Source organism: Chelonia mydas, chromosome 4, assembly GCF_015237465.2.
Source record: "Chelonia mydas isolate rCheMyd1 chromosome 4, rCheMyd1.pri.v2, whole genome shotgun sequence".
In the NCBI taxonomy this organism is placed as follows: domain Eukaryota; kingdom Metazoa; phylum Chordata; order Testudines; family Cheloniidae; genus Chelonia; species Chelonia mydas.
The window spans coordinates 114159176-114175469 of NC_057852.1; the positions used below are offsets into that span (position 1 = coordinate 114159176).

Genomic DNA, 16294 nt, shown 5'->3' on the forward strand with positions numbered 1-16294 from the left:
TCCTCCTAACTTGACCCATCCCCCCGTTGTTCGTCTGTTTTGTCCATCTGTTGCACACTGACAGTCATGTAGACTGAGAGCTGTTTTGGGAAGGGACAGTTATCTTTGCTATATGTCTGTGCAGTGCTTAGCACAAGGGAGTCCTTAACCTTGATTAGGCCTCCTAGAATCTAGATGCTACCATAATACAACCAATAAATAATAATAAACAAAGTTTCTGCAAAACCAACAAGGAGTCATTTGGGCATAAGCTTTAATGATGCATCTGAAGAAGTGGGTTTTTTACCCACGAAAGCTTATGCCCAAATAAATCTGTTAGTCTTCAAGGTGCCACCGGACTCCTTGTTGGTTTTGTGGATACAGACTAACATGGCTACCCCCTAATAAAGTTTCTGTGTATCTACATTTTTTATATATGTAGCAGGGGCTGGATTTCTTAGGTGACAGAACACCAATATTCTACAACATTTTATCAAGGAATTAAAACATTTGGGGTACCATCTCTGGTTAGTTCTGGAGGATGGCTGTAACTAACTTGAACCGATTATAATGTACTCTCTACATTCATCAGTTCCCTGTCCTGGATGTGTACTATACTGAAACTGTTCAAGTTTTTAGCAATCTTGTCATCTTCTCCCCTTCTTGTGGATGACCAGAGGAGATGATTTAAACAGAGCTGTGCAAAATATGAAGGTTTCATTTTACAGGGTTCATTCAAACCAAACTGTAAATCAGCTTGTCAGCTGATGTGGTTTAGATTCTTGAGTTAGAATGAACTCAAAACCTCAGTGAAAGTCAATCTAGATGTCACGTTTCACATTGAAACAATACAGGACTTCAAAACTATAAATTAACTCAGGTTGGTTGAAAGTTCATAGACCCATGGAATTCAGACATGGAAAAGTCTTATTAAATCATTCAGTCCATCTCCTTGCCAGTGCAGCATTCATCCCTATTGTACAGTTTTTAATGTTTTATCTGGTCTAATTTTCAAAGTCCCACATAAAACAGAGCAAAACAATTCAAAATTTCAATGAAACATGTGACTGAAACGTCACATTTTGAAGGGGGGAAAAAGTATGACGTGTTCCTGAATTTTTTTTTGTATAAAATCTTATACCATTTTCAACCAGCTTTAGTCCTAAATTATGGGTTTCCACCATGTCCCTTTAGACATTCGAATAGCTCTTTCACTGTTAAGAAGTAATTCTCGATATTCATCCTACATTTTCCCTTTCTTAAATTCAGCTATTTACTTCTAGATGTACAGTGGGAACTAAATAATTCTTCTCTCTAAGTACTTCAGGTAACCAGAGTGTAATATATTTCCTTAGTCAATGATGGGAGCACTGAGCCTTGGGGTGGCTCTGGGGGATCAGATTGTTGCTTTGGTGGGTGTGCATGAAAACTCTGGGGGTGTGGGTGGGAGGGGGTGGGTGTTTGTGGGGGAGATGGGAACAGGGAATGGGGTAAGGAAATTGCAATCATGTTTTGCTAAAGGGGGAAATGGGAACAGGGAATGGGAGTAAGGAAATTAGAATAATGTTTGGCTAAGGGCAGGAATGGGAACAGGGACACAGGTGTAAGGCTCTGTGGTGTCAGAGCTGGGAAGGAGGATACTAAGGAAGGAAACTGGAATCATGCTTGCTGGAAGTTCACCCCAATAAACATCGAATTGTTTGCACCTTTGGACTTCGGGTATTGTTGCTCTCTGTTCATGCGAGAAGGAACAGGGAAGTAAGTGGGTGAAGGAATAAGCCCCCTAACAGTCACCCTTTAATTAGGCAGTATATAGCAAGCTCTTTTAATTTTTCTTCAAACCATTCTCTCCAGCCTGCTGTTGTTTATGACTGATGTTCTCTGTACTCCCCTCTAATTTGTCATTATCTTTCTGGTAATGTGATGTGCACAGTTTGCAACCCTTTCTATTAATCTAATTTGAGATTAACTTTTTTAATAACATCTGAAATCAGACAATGTTTTGCATGGTCTTAGATCTTGTGGAAATTTTGTTCCTAACTGAAGTCTTCATACAGCCCATATCTAGTGGAGATTCTCTTGTAGCTCAGCTGGAAGAGGCCTAAGATCTTTGGAGCAGAAGGCTATAATTTCCCCTTCCTGCATGCATTCAGTCAGCTAGTAAATGTAATTTCTGAGTATGCAACCGTGGACTGTGAGATGCTGCCACAAATTAATATGATTGAATGTGATGTTATTTGAAGGCAGCAGCTCCCTCAGATATTACTGTCACATGTCCTGAGATACCACAATGAATATGACAGAATACCGGCCAAGGTGTATTTGGTAGGGGGCTGTTGATGGATGGGTCTGAGAAAAAATATAAGGAGGTAACAGTAGCCACTGGAACAAAGCCAGAGATATATGGGAGATAGATCTAATTCAAAGATTAGGTTAGGGGAGTTGAAGAGATGGGACAGGTGGGGTTGGACAAAATTTGGATGGACTGAAGGATGGAATGTAGAACTGTGGAGAAGAAGAGAAGGGACCTGCTAAGTTTAGCTTGGTGAATACTGCAGGATTTGGTTTGTTGGGGGTACACAACTAAAACCTGGAGAGTTCATTCACAGAGAACAAACACAGAGCAATCACTGCACAATCACTTGGAGGCAGTAAAATGTGACAGCAAGGGGATGAAGAAGTCAAAACTCCAAGAGGAAGCAGCAGGAAATCATCCATTAGGACAGCATAGGGGAAGATGCCCCATGTCCAAGGGGAACCTGTCTCTCTCATTCATTCCTTTCCCTCAGATTCCGTGGGCCATCCTTCTTCGTTTGCTGTCCTCAAGAGCTGATTTTTTGTCCTCCTTCCTTGAACACAGTGGCTCCTCATTCTACAGAGTCGTTGGGTGGATATGCTCCCTAGAACAGACTTTCGGGGGTGGCACCAGCCACAAGTCAGTGTCCCCATTGCTGACAGCCTTTGTGGAGGGAGAACATGAAATACCCATCTTCCACATCAGGTACCTATAAAGAGGAAATAATTATTCTCTCACCACCACCATCAGCAGCTCTACTAAGTAGAGAGCATTAAGAGCAGATACCGGGCCTATAATTCCAAGGACAGGAGCTAGGGGAGCATCACACTTTCCCTAATAGTCACATACTAAGTATTTTGAGGTTTCTTCTCATTAGCACTTAGTCGTTATGCTAAAGTTTATGAGGTGCCATTTGATGATAGTAGCTAGAGCAGGGAAGTGGGGACTTTCCCCCCTCCAGTGGCCCATTGGGTACCAGACATTTCCTGTACCCACCTCCCTCTAATATTCTGGACTGGGGGAAGGCCCTGGTGTTTACCTAATCACCCCTTAGGAGACATTGCTTTGGGGAGATCCAATGTCCTCTGAAGACCAGGGAGAAGGCTAATGGATCTGTGATGGGTTGCTCACCCCACAGAAAATAGAGCAGTTTAAATTAGGTTAATTAACCTGACTACACCTGGGGGAGATCCAGGGAGATTGATTCATGATTGAGCCCTGCTGAGAAGAATAGTCAGGCTAGTATACAACCAGGAAGTTGACAGCACAGATTAAAGCTGTAGGGGAACTGATCTGCAGTTATTCTCTGGGAAGAGGGAGTCTGAACTGAACTAAACACAGAGGTGGGGATCCAGAAGCTATAGGAAGGAGTCCAGGGAAAGAACAACAGACTTTGAGAGAAAGCAGACCACAGTTACTTGACATAGGGTCCCTGGACTGGAACCTAAAGTGGACCACAGGTTTGGTTTCCCCTACCAGCCACTGGGAAAGTGGCAAGGGTGCTGGAACCTTTGTAAAAGCGAGGAGGTCAATGCCAAAGTGGTAGGAGAATTAAAATACTACTTAAATATCCTGAAGAGTGCAATTGTAACATAAATAACCAGACTACAAAATATAGCCACATTATAATATTTAAGGTACAATTATAGTACAAATGACAAAATAAAACAACTTTAGTTCTAAACATTAGAACTGTATTTTATTTTTGCACTTCATGTATTGTACTTCACTTGCATTTATCATTTTACTGCATATATTGCACTATTATTATTATTATTGAACTGTAACTTGCAATTCTGTAACATTACAATCAAATTGTTCTTGTTTATATATAATGCATATTTTAACAATTGTAACCCTAAATTATAAATCTCCTTGGAAAACGGTGTCAGCAAAATTAATAATAAAAACAAACTACTTTGAAGGGAGGTAAACATGTCCCCATATAACAGCTACCATATACAATGATTTTGTTCTAATGTTTTATAAAAAATAAAATAAAATAAAAAATATATTTTTAGAAAACCTAACACACACCACCAACAGGCTGTACCAGATAGAAGCAATAGGATATCTATCAATCAAATAATGTAAACTTAATGCAATTTTGATCACACGATTATGTGATTATTGAGGATTGCAATGGATATCTAGGAATGCATCCGATCCGATCTCTTAGTGCATCTTGGCTCTTAGCAGTACTATCATATTTTTTTTCCCATGGCACATATGCTCCCTGGCTCCCCTGGTTCTGTCACTAGTTGGAACAGACTAGGCAGTGGAATAGCAGATTGCCTGAGACGGGGTTGATTTAGTGGGTCTTTGATACCCTGGAAGGGGAGGACTATAGTGACATGGCTGGAGGACTGAGTCATGAAGGAGTATCCCGAGTCCTAGAGAGGGGTAGTGGGCATGGCGTGAGGAAAAGGGCATTGGATCTAGGTGAAGAAAATCCCCAGAGAAGCCAGGGGGAGGCACCCTACTAGTGAGTGGAGCCCTTTGACAGGGTTTCAAGCCAAAGTGGTCATCTCCTTAAAGACAGTAGAAATAAGTATATGATTGTCCAAAGTCTGAGGTACATGGAATAGGGAGGGTTTATGGACTGAAGCTGAAGTACAAGGACACCAAAGGATGTGTGGTTCTGTCATGTGTGAGTGTTTTCAGACAATCCTGTAGAGGAGTGAAGTATTCAAATATTTGGGAGTTTAACTGTACCAAGCTACTAGACCAACACCTAAAATAACAGCCCATAGAAATATCATAGATTTATGCTCTTACATACAGAAGTCAATGCTTAGTAAAATCAATTATTAGAAAACTGTAGGGGGCTAGCAGTTAAAAATAGCACTCATTTAAAGCTGATGCAGCTTTAAGTAAGATTTTTTCCAATGAATTACAAATATCAATGAATTTGAATACACTTATTTTTCATCTGTTTCAAAGACAAATTTTATTTTCACAGTTCACTGTCTTCATTAGAATTTTTTTGTCTACTTACAACATGTAGCACCTTTTGTCAGCTCACATCCTCAATATAGCAGTTTGCAGAATAATGGACGTGAGAAGTGCAATGGGCAGGAGAGTGGGGCTGGGCAGCTGAGAAGTTGTAATGTCAGCAGAGGCGCGGGATGAGATGAAGGGGAAGCAACAACCAAAAGGCAACCCAGCAAATGCGGGGTAAAGATAACTCTGACACTTTGGACATTAGGTATGTATCTTAGAATCATAGAACTGGAAGGGACCTCGAGAGGTCATCTGGTCCAGTCCCCTGCACTCAAGGCAGGACTAAGTATTATCTACGACACCATCCCTGTTAGGTGTTTGTCCAAACTACTCTTAAAAATCCCCAATGATGGAGATTCCACAACCTCCTGAGGCAATTTATTCCAGTGCTTAACCACTCTAACAGTTAGGAGATTTTTCCTAATGTCAAACCTAAACCGGCCTTGCTGCAATTTAAGCCCATTGCTTCTTGTCCTATCCTCGGGGATTAAGAACAACAATTTTTCTCCCTCCTCCTTGTAACAACCTTTTATGTACTTGAAAACTGTTATCATGTCCCCTCTCAGTTTTCTCTTCTCCAGACTAAACAAACTCAGTTTTTTCAATCTTCCCTCATAGGTCATGTTTTCTAGACCTTTAATCGTTTGAGTTGCTCTTCTCTGGACTTTCTCCAATTTGTCCACTCTTTCCTGAAGTGTGGTGCCCAGAACTGGACACAATACTCCAATTGAGGCCTAATCAGCATGGAATAGAGCTGAAGAATTACTCCTTGTGTCTTGCTTACAATACTCCTGCTAATACATCCCAGAATGATGTTTGCTTTTTTTGCAACAGTGTTACACTGTTGACTCATATTTAGCTTGTGATCCACTATGACCCTCAAATCCCTTTCCGCAGTACTCCTTGCTAGGCAGTCATTTCCCATTCTGTATGCGTGCAACTGATTGTTCCTTCTTAAGTGGAGTACTTTGCATTTGCGCTTATTGAATTTCATCCTATTTACTTCAGACCATTTCTCCAGTTTGTCCAGATCATTTTGAATTTTAATCCTAACCTCCAAAGCACTTGCAACCCCTCCCAGCTTGGTATCATCCGCAAACTTTATAAGGGTACTCTCTATGCAATTATCTAAATCATTGATGAAGATACTGAACAGAACCGGACCCAGAACCAATCCCTGCGGGACTCCTCTCGTTATACCCTTCCAGCCTGACTGTGAACCACTGATAACTACTCTCTGGGAATGATTTTCCAACCAGTTATGCACCCACCTTATAGGAGCTCCATCTTGGTTGTATTTCCCTAGCTTGTTTTGAGAAGGTCATGCAAAACAGTATCAAAAGCCATACTAAAGTCAAGATATACCATATCTACTGGTTCCCCACTATCCACAAGGCTTGTCACTCTGTCAAAGAAAGTTATTACATTGGTTTGACATGATTTGTTGTTGAAAAATTCATGCTGACTGTTGCATATCACCTTTATTATCTTCTAGGTGTTTGCAAATTGATTGCTTATTTGCTCCATTGCCCAGATTGTCCTTATTCCCCTTTTTATAGATTGGCACTATATTTGCCCTCTTCCAGTTGTCTGGAATCTGTCTAGTCTTCCATGACTTTTCAAAGACAATCACTAATGGCTCAGATATCTTCTCATCAGCTCTGAGTATTCTAGGATGTATTTTCTCAGGCCCTGGTGACTTGAGGACATCTAACTCGTCTAAGTAATTTTTAACTTGTTTTTTTCTCTATTTTAGCCTCTGATTCTACTTCATTTTCACTGGTATTCACTGTGATAGACGTCGCTACTAACCTTTGTGGTGAAAACTGAAACGAAAAAGTCATTTAGCACTTCTGACATTTCAACATTTCCTGTTATTGTTCCCCCCTCCACCCTCATCATTGAATAATGGGCCTACCTGTCCTTGGTCTTCCTCTTGCTTCTAATGTCTTTGTAGAATTTATTTTGGTACCCTTTATGTATGTAGTTAATTTAATCTCATTTTGTGCCTTGGCCTTTCTAATTTTGTCCCTACATACTTGTGTTATTTGTTTATATTCATCCTTCCTGTTGTTTTTTCAAGCTTAGTTCTATTTCAATTTCATATCCTTGTAAGTGGCATATAGTCTTAAATTTGACACTGCAAAAGTTGATATCACTAACAGCTTTTCTAAATTAACAATATACAGATGAAATAATTTCCCTATATTGCAATATAATGTAAGTTGATGTATATTTTGAGTACTGTTTTGAGTATAGTTACATATTACAGACTATAAAATAGTACAGTTGGACAATGTCTCAAAAACACCTTGGACAGTCCCTTAAAAACAAAAGTGACTGAGAAGAACATGGTAAAAGGAAAAACTGTGAAAATAAAGATTGATAGATAAGATAAAAATCAGGGCTATCAAGCAATTTAAAAAATTAATCATGATTAATCGCACTGTTCAACAATAATGGAATACCATTTATTTAAATATTTTTGGATGTTTTCTACATTTTCAACTATATCGATTTCAGTTACAACACAAAATACAAAGTGTACAGTGCTCACTTAATATTTATTTTTATTACAAATATTTGTGCTATAAAAATAATATTTCTCAATTCACCTACAAGTACTGTAGTGCAATCTCTTTATCATGAAAGTTAAACTTTCAAATGCAGAATTATGTACAAAAAATAACTTCATTCAAAAATAAAACAATGTAAAACTTTAGAGCCTGCAAGTCCACTCAGTCCTACTGCTTGTTCAACCAATCGCTCAGACAAACAAATTTGTTTACATTTGCAGGAGATAATGCTGCCTGCTTCTCATTTACAATGTCACCTGAAAGTAAGAACAAGCTTTCGCATGGCACTGTTGTAGCCGGTGTTGCAAGATATTTATGTGCCAGATGCATGAAAGATTCATATGTCCCTTAATATTAATAATTTATTATTAATCATTATAATTATTATTTTGTATTACGATTGCATCTAATGGTCTCAGGCAGGGTCATGGCCCCATTGTAGTAGGGGCTGACCAAACACATAGAAAAACACAATCCTGTCAAGATCCTGTTCCTGTCAAGTTTACAATCTAATTTGAAATGAGACACAAGAATCCGTAACAAACAATAAGACAGAAATGAGGGGAGGGGGGAGTAGGAGGGGTGGGATATGTGGGAGATTGGAATGAGAGTAACAAGATCAACCAGTTATATAGGTTAGCTATGGCCCTAGGCAGCACAGCTCTTGAGCCTGGCGTAACTTTAAGCATGTCAGCAGGCCCACTGAATGGAGTTACATGCATTCTTGAGTGCTTTGTTGGACTGAGGCCCAAATACAGTTTGATGGCTCCAAATTATGCAGTTCATGCACTATAAAAGTGACAGACATAGCCCACTAAAGCTAATATTTTTAAGCAAAGGATAAATAGTTTTTTCTATAAACAAAAAGGTACAGGTAGTTGACCCAGGTCTGCCCTCACATGTAGGCATGCAGTTCCATTAATGCATTGCATGAGTGTGACAGTCCAATCCTGAATGCTTCTAAGCATCTCCCAAGAGTTACTGCTCACCTTGAGCTCCCAAAGAAGCCAAAGGTGGTTGGAGGTGTTAAGCCTATTGTAATAGGCAGGCCTGAAATGTCCCCTGTCCCTGAGAACTAAGCAAATCACTTGTTTGACTTTGCTGCTTTCTTCTTTGGTTATTGAGCAGGCTGGACAGCAGGGGTGCAATCTCTCCTAGTCATTGGTATCTTCTTTACTTCCCTTTTCTGTGGTTTTTTTTTTAATGACATGCATTCTTTGTTTTACTCCATCTTTTATCCGTCTGGCATGATTTAATCTCCTTACAATGTGACTAACAAGCCTGACATGCATCAGAAGAATGAGGATATATGCCCCAAATATTATATAATAAGAGTAACTCAATCTCTCAAATCCAGGGTTGGATATTTTATTTAATTTTATTTATTTATTTATTTTTAACCTTAAGTGCACTGAAAGATCAGAGATAGCCTGTGCTAAGTCATCTCTATTTTAGGTCACAGAGGCATATGACCCTCTCTCAACACTAATTGCTGCCAAAACTAGTGACCAGTTAGAAGGGTAAGAGTGCAAGCTTATTTTAGGTTACGTGAACTGGGTGTCAGCTATCTGGATTGTGTTTCGAAATCCGAGACAGACAGAGAAAAATCAGCCCTATTCAAACCCAGGAATTGTACCACTTACTGAAAAATGGCTGAATGGAATTTGTTCTCATTTTCATCCTGAATTTGCTTTAAGGCAAAGACCACCCGTTAGAAAAATTTAAGGCAGAAGAATTATTGTGGAGAGTTATTAGTGAGTGAAAAGAGGAGGTTTAAATGGGAAACATTTGACATCCTTAACTATAGAAGTTTCTATTGGAAACCATATACAATCATTTTTTGTCTGTGGGTTGTTTTAGGATTGAATTCTCATTGTAATAAATATCTCAGACTTGCATTTTTTTATTTTATTTATTTACACATAAACAGGGGGACTTTCAAAAGCACTCAGTATTGGACTAATGCTGTTCCCCTTGCCTTCAGTGGAAGAGGATTTAGGATAACACTCTTTTTAAAAATTCCTACCCAAAGAATATACCATAGTAGAAATGAAATAAGGGTGCATATCTTGAAAAATGGGACCTGAGGGTTCAATTCATGCAGTTCTCATGTCCAAGTCATTGCGAGTTTGCTGAATCAGGACTGCAGGATCAGGCCCATAAGTAGAAAACTCAACAAAATAATTTTATTGATAAGCTCTGTTTACAGACTGCCAACAAGTAGTTATTCATAAGGCTACACACTGCCACCTCTACCCGGACAAAGTGTTTAGGGCCTGATCCAATGCCCACTGATGTCAAAGGGAGCCTTCCTATTGACTTCAATCATCCAGGTCCTTGGTCACTGGGAAGTTTGCTTGACTAAGGGCTAGAGGATTTGGCTCATTGTTTTGACAGGTAAATTCAAAATACGGTTTGTATGCAAGGCTAATTACTATTGTATGATAGCACAAATGAGGAATGGTACATTTTGCCAAGAAGGCTAACCGCATTTTGGGATGTATAAGTAGGGGCATTGCCAGCGGATCGAGGGACTACTCGTTCCCCTCTACTCGACATTGGTGAGGCCTCATCTGGAGTACTGTGTCCAGTTTTGGGCCCCACACTACAAGAAGGATGTGGAAAAATTGGAAAGCGTCCAGCGGGAGGGCAACAAAAATGATTAGGGGATTGGAACACATGACTTATGAGGAGAGGCTGAGGGACCTGGGATTGTTTAGTCTGCGGAAAAGAAGAATAAGGGGGGATTTGATAGCTGCTTTCAACTACCTGAAAGGGGGTTCCAAAGAGGATGGATATTGACTGTTCTCAGTGGTAGCAGATGACAGAACAAGGAGGAATGGTCTCAAGTTGCAATGGGGGAGGTTTAGGTTGGATATTAGAAAAAAGTTTTTCACTAGGAGGGTGGTGAAGCACTGGAATGCATTACCTGGGGAGGTGGTGGAATCTCCTTCCTTAGAAGTTTTTAAGGTCAGGCTTGACAAAGCCCTGGCTGGGATGATTTACTTGGGGATTGGTCCTGCTTTGAGCAGGGGGTTGGACTAGATGCCCTCCTAAGGTCCCTTCCAACCCTGATATTCTATGATTCTATGATTTTAAGTTTATTTTCTAATATGCATGTTTTGGATTATAGATATTGCTAATGCATGGCATTGGTGTATGCTGATCTACAACAGACCAATTCAGAAAAGATTTAGCACTTAAAATATACAACCATATCCATTAGATGCAACCAGAAAGTCATTTTTCCTATGAAATGTAAAATAACTGATTACACTCTTGTACAATACCTCAGTTTTCTGTTCAATAAATTGTGACAAAAAGAGAAAGGAAGCTTTTTTATAGCTCGCGCTGGTTAATAATAGAGTTCATTCTTTCATTTATAGGAAACATTAGTCCTTTCATTATAATATTCACAATCTTGGTTCTAAATTGTTTACTATATCTTAGAGCACATTCCCTGCAAACTGAAGACAAGAAGACATCTCATAAAAAAAGATTTCCTTTGCTTGACAAAAAACAATGAATGCTTTTGTTTTCCCCTCTAAATCAGGGGTGGGCAAACTTTTTGGCCTGAGGGCCACATCAGGGTTGCGAAACGGTATTGAGGGCCGGGTTGGGAAGGCTGTGCCTCTGCAAACAGCCTGGCCCCCACCCCTTCCCCTCCCACTTCCCGCCCCCTGACAGGCCCCCCGGGACCCCCGACCCATCCACCCTCCCCCACACTCCTTGTCCCCTGACCGCCCCCTCCCGGGAACCCCATCCCTAACTGCCACCCCAGAACCCCACCCCCTATCTAACCCCCCCCGCTCCCTGTCCCCCCACTCCTGGGACCCTCTGAACTCCCCAGGACCCCACCCCCTATCCAACCTCCCCTGCTCCCTGTCTTCTGACTGCCCCGCTCCCCGAACCTCCACCCCATCCTACCGCCCCCTGTCCCCTGACTGCCCCTTGGGACCTCCTGCCCCTTATCCAACCCCCCTCCTCCCGCCCCCTTACCATGCCACTCAGAGCAGCAGGACAGGCTTATTGGAAAGCCTGGGAGGTGGGCGGGTGCAAGTTGCGATGCCCACGTGGCAGCGGGGGAGGAGGGCTGCGGGTGAGGGGCCGGGGGCTAGCCTCCCCAGCTGGGAGTTCAGGGGTCGGGCAGGAAGTGGCCCGCAGGCCGTAGTATGCCCACCTCTGCTCTAAATTGATAACTCTTGATTCAAGTAAAATGTTTTACTCTTTGCCTTTTTTAGCCACTGAATATTTGCAAGTACAAATGTCTATTATTAACCCACATGCTGTCATGAATGACTACACACAATGTTTTTCAAACATTAATTTGAATGGTATCAATCTGCTAAGTGTAATCATAAAATGTACTAAAGATTCTGAATAGCTACTATCACAGTAATGATGAGGTAATATTTATATGTCATTTAACATTCTGGAACATAGCTTAATCTTAATTGTAGAACTGCTGCTCAAAACCCAAGTCTCTCTGGGGCACCCAATATTCCCTAGTAACACATTTATGTAGGTACCAACCAATAAAGACAGCATCTGTAGTGGAAAGTAAAAATGAGCAATTATGAATTGAGGTTCTAGAAGGCTTTCACTAACTATAAGTGACGTGGAGTTTTAGTAAAGAGGTAAGGTGGGTGAGGTAACACCTTTAACTGTACTATCTTCTGTTGGTGACAGAGACACGCTTTCCTGGAACCAACATGGTTACAACTACACTGCATCCATGGATTTTTATCTTTACTTAGATTATTAATATTCTTTACTACATCATGAACTCTGGTAAAATGAAACAGCTTATTCATGGGGTTTCCATTTATCAAACAAGAAGAGTTGCAATAAATTCCTGATCACTTTCAATGGTGTACTGAAGGCTTTTTTGTTAGAACAACTAGTTTAGGGCTGGGTATCAGGCATTCGATGGCCTTATCTCTGGCAACATATCAGTGTTTGGTGTAAAAAAGCCTTTCAGAGGTCTCAAATTTCTTTTGACCGGGAGGTTTTAATGAATGCTTAATTGGTAGTAGTGGATTCCATTCTGGTCAACCATCATTTTATTAGATAAAAATGTAGGGTCAAATCCTGGCCCCATCAAAGTCAATAGTGATATGGACAGAGGCACGCAAAACCTGCAGGAGTAGCTCGATGCAACTGCCAACAATTGGACGCATTTAAATATATCTCCTTCCTTAGAAGTTTTTAAGGTCAGGCTTGACAAAGCCCTGGCTGGGATGATTTAGTTGAGGATTGGTCCTGCTTTGAGCTGGGGGTTGGACTAGATGACCTCCTGAGGTCCCTGCCAACCCTGATATTCTATGATTCTATGATATTTAAATATTTAAACATTTAAATATATTCTCCAGAATGGTGTTAAAAAGATCTTAACCCTGTCAAAAGAGGAGAAGCAGTGTTTCTGGTGATGGCCCAAATGTTGGACTATATTACAATGGTCAGGGCTCTCAATATTACTGTGGATCATTATGGTGGTTGGCCTATGGTTAAGTATACTAATCTTGCAATGTATACTGCGGTGGTTAAGAGGAACACAGAGCCACAAAGCACAACCACTAATTATAACATATAAAGTAATGTTATATGTTAAAAATGTCCTTTCTAATATGTGTTACCTAGCAGCTCTGTGTTCTTGGACAACCAGGGTGCAGTACCCAGCCTGTCTGACTAACGAAAGACGTCCCCTCCCCCAGCCTCTGCTTGAACAAAATCTGCATCAGAAGAAAAACTTACAAAAAGCAATTAAAAGGCAGTGGGAGACACACCTAAACCCCTGGGATAAGGATGACAGAATTAAGGAAACTCCCCTAGCCTGATTTGCATTGAAGATGAGACAAGGAGGCATCTCCATTAGCATACAGAATGGAGAACAGAGATTCCAAGGCAAGAACCGCATGGAACTCTGAGACCAGAAAAGCAAGGAAGCATTACATGATGGGGGATCTCTGCTCCAGATGTTAATGAACCCACGCCTGCACACACCCAGCTCAGTAGTTATCAGACCAATTCTAGTAATAAATCCTTTATTGGTATCCCAAATAGTGAAGCTCCCTAATTGCACTGTGAGCTCCCTCCAAGGAACACTGCCCAAAGCCAAGAATGATCAGCTCCCAAGTCTAGCCTGAACAAAACAACTTTGGTATTCTCCCTTGTTTACAGATAAACAAATCTAGTGTTCTCCCTTGAACCATTGTTGCTTCTCTACAAAAACCCCTACCCATGCTCAGGTAAATGTTCTGATGCCTGGATCCAAAATCTACATCAGTTCCATTGGGACTTCATCTTCTCCTGACTGATAGTGCTGGGGGCTCTGCCTGACTCCAGCACTCAGGACCCTCAGCTACCACCACCACCTGGGACCCCTGGTTGATTCAAGCTTCATGGAGTGGTGAGAACCCAGTGCTCTCTCTCTCTAGGTATAGCCTTCTGACCCTGACTTGTGTGATCAGTTATAGTTTTGTAAACCTGACTTTTATAATCAAATTTAAGTTATTATATTAGAGTAATATATTAATATTATATTTAAGTAATATTATAACTGTTTTGTTTGTTTGGCTCCCCTATGGTTATTACCTGGCAATAAATAACTTTCATGATTAAGCTGGTTGCTTCTCTCTTTCTCTGTCCCTCTCTTCCCCTCATGGGTGTTTTTTCAGTTTCCTCATTCGCTCTGCAGCAACGCTTCTCATACCTAAGCTAAAAGATCCCTGCAGTGCCCAAAAATCCTGCAGAGCTTTCTCAGCAAGTGGGTTACTACCAGAACAATTTTCGTGTGAAAGTGGGGATAGAGACATGCTGAACCAGGGACATATGAGGGTGGCAGCTTGAAAGTGCTGCTCGACCCAGTCTGCTCAGGCGTGCTCTATTTGCATGCGGTACCCATGGCATATGAGGGTGACAGCTTGGAAGTGCTGCTCGACCCAGCCCACTGAGGCCAGAGACACATAAGGGGTCAGCTTGGGAGTGCTGATTAAACCGGTCCTCTCAGATGTGATAATAAGGTGATAAGTAACAGTCAGCATGGATTTGTCAAGAACAAATCATGTCAAACCAACCTGAGAGCTTTCTTTGACTGGGTAGGAGGGAAGCGGTAGATGTGGTATATCTTGACTTTAGTAAGGCTTTTGTTACTGTCTCTCATGACCTTCTCATAAAAAAATTAGGGAAATATAACACAGATGGAGCTACTAAATGGTGGGTGCATAACTGGTTAGAAAAATCATTCCCAGAGAATAGTTATCTGTGGTTCACAGTCATGCTGGAGGGACATAACGAGTGGGGTCCCGCAGGGATTGGTTCTAGGTCCGGTTCTGTTCAATATCTTCATCAATGATTTAGATAATGGCATAGAGTTATAAAGTTTGCGGACGCTACGAAGCTGGGAGGGGTTGCAAGTGCTTTGAGGATAGGATTAAAAATCAAAATGATCTTTACAAACTAGAGAAATGGTCTGAAGTAAATAGGATGACATTCAATAAGGACAAATGCAAAGTACTCCACTTAGGAAGGAACAATCAGTTGCACACATACAGAATGGGAAATGACTGCCTAGCAAGGAGTACTGTGGAAAGGGATTTGAGGGTCATAGTGGATCACAAGCTAAATATGAGTCAACAGTGTAACGCTGTTGCAAAAAAAGCAAACATCATTCTGGGATGTATTAACAGTAGCATTGTAAGCAGGACACAAGGAGTAATTCTTCCGCTCTACTCCCCGCTAATTAGGCCTCAACTGGAGTATTGTATGCAATTCTGGCTCCACATTTCAGGAAAGATGTGAACAAATTGGAGAAAGTCCAGAGAAGAGCAACTCAAATGATTAAAGGTCTAGAAAACATGACCTATGAGGGAAGATTGAAAAAATTGGGTTTGTTTAATCTGGAGAAGAGAAGACTAAGGGGGGGACATGATAACAGTTTTCAAGTACATAAAGGGTTGTTACAAGGAGGAGGGAGAAAAATTGTTCTTCTTAACCTCTGAGGATAAGACAAGAAGCAATGGGCTTAAATTGCAGCAAGGGCGGTTTAAGTTGGACATTAGGAAAAACTTCCTAACTGTCAGAGTGGTTAAGCACTGGAATAAATTGCCTAGGGAGGTCATGGAATCATCATCATTGGGGATTTTTAAGAGCAGGTTAGACAAACACCTATCAGGGTTGGTGTAGATAATATTTAGTCCTGCCTTGAGTGCAGGAGCCTGGATTAGATGACCTCTCGAGGTCCATTCCAGTTCTATGATTCTATGTGCTCTGTTAATGTGTGTGTGTGTGTGTGTGTGTGTGTGTGTGTGTGTGTGTGTTAGTCTGATTCTCGGGCTGGAAGAACCCAGCCCTGGAGAACCTAGGTCCTGCAGGATAGCGCCATTGGGAGCGAATTTGCAGCAGGGAGAAGTAGAGTTCCATATGAGAACACAAGTGACAC

General features: G+C 41.1%; 1 long non-coding RNA gene across 1 annotated transcript in view; it reads right to left on the reverse strand.

Moving 5' to 3' along the window:
• Nucleotides 1-1780: 1780 nt before the first annotated feature.
• Nucleotides 1781-16294, reverse strand: part of LOC122465389 — a 61306-nt gene continuing 46792 nt past the window's right edge. Inside the window, exon 3 of the long non-coding RNA XR_006290196.1 lies at nucleotides 1781-2984. This is a non-coding gene — a long non-coding RNA (uncharacterized LOC122465389). The remainder of the gene's footprint in view (nucleotides 2985-16294) is intronic.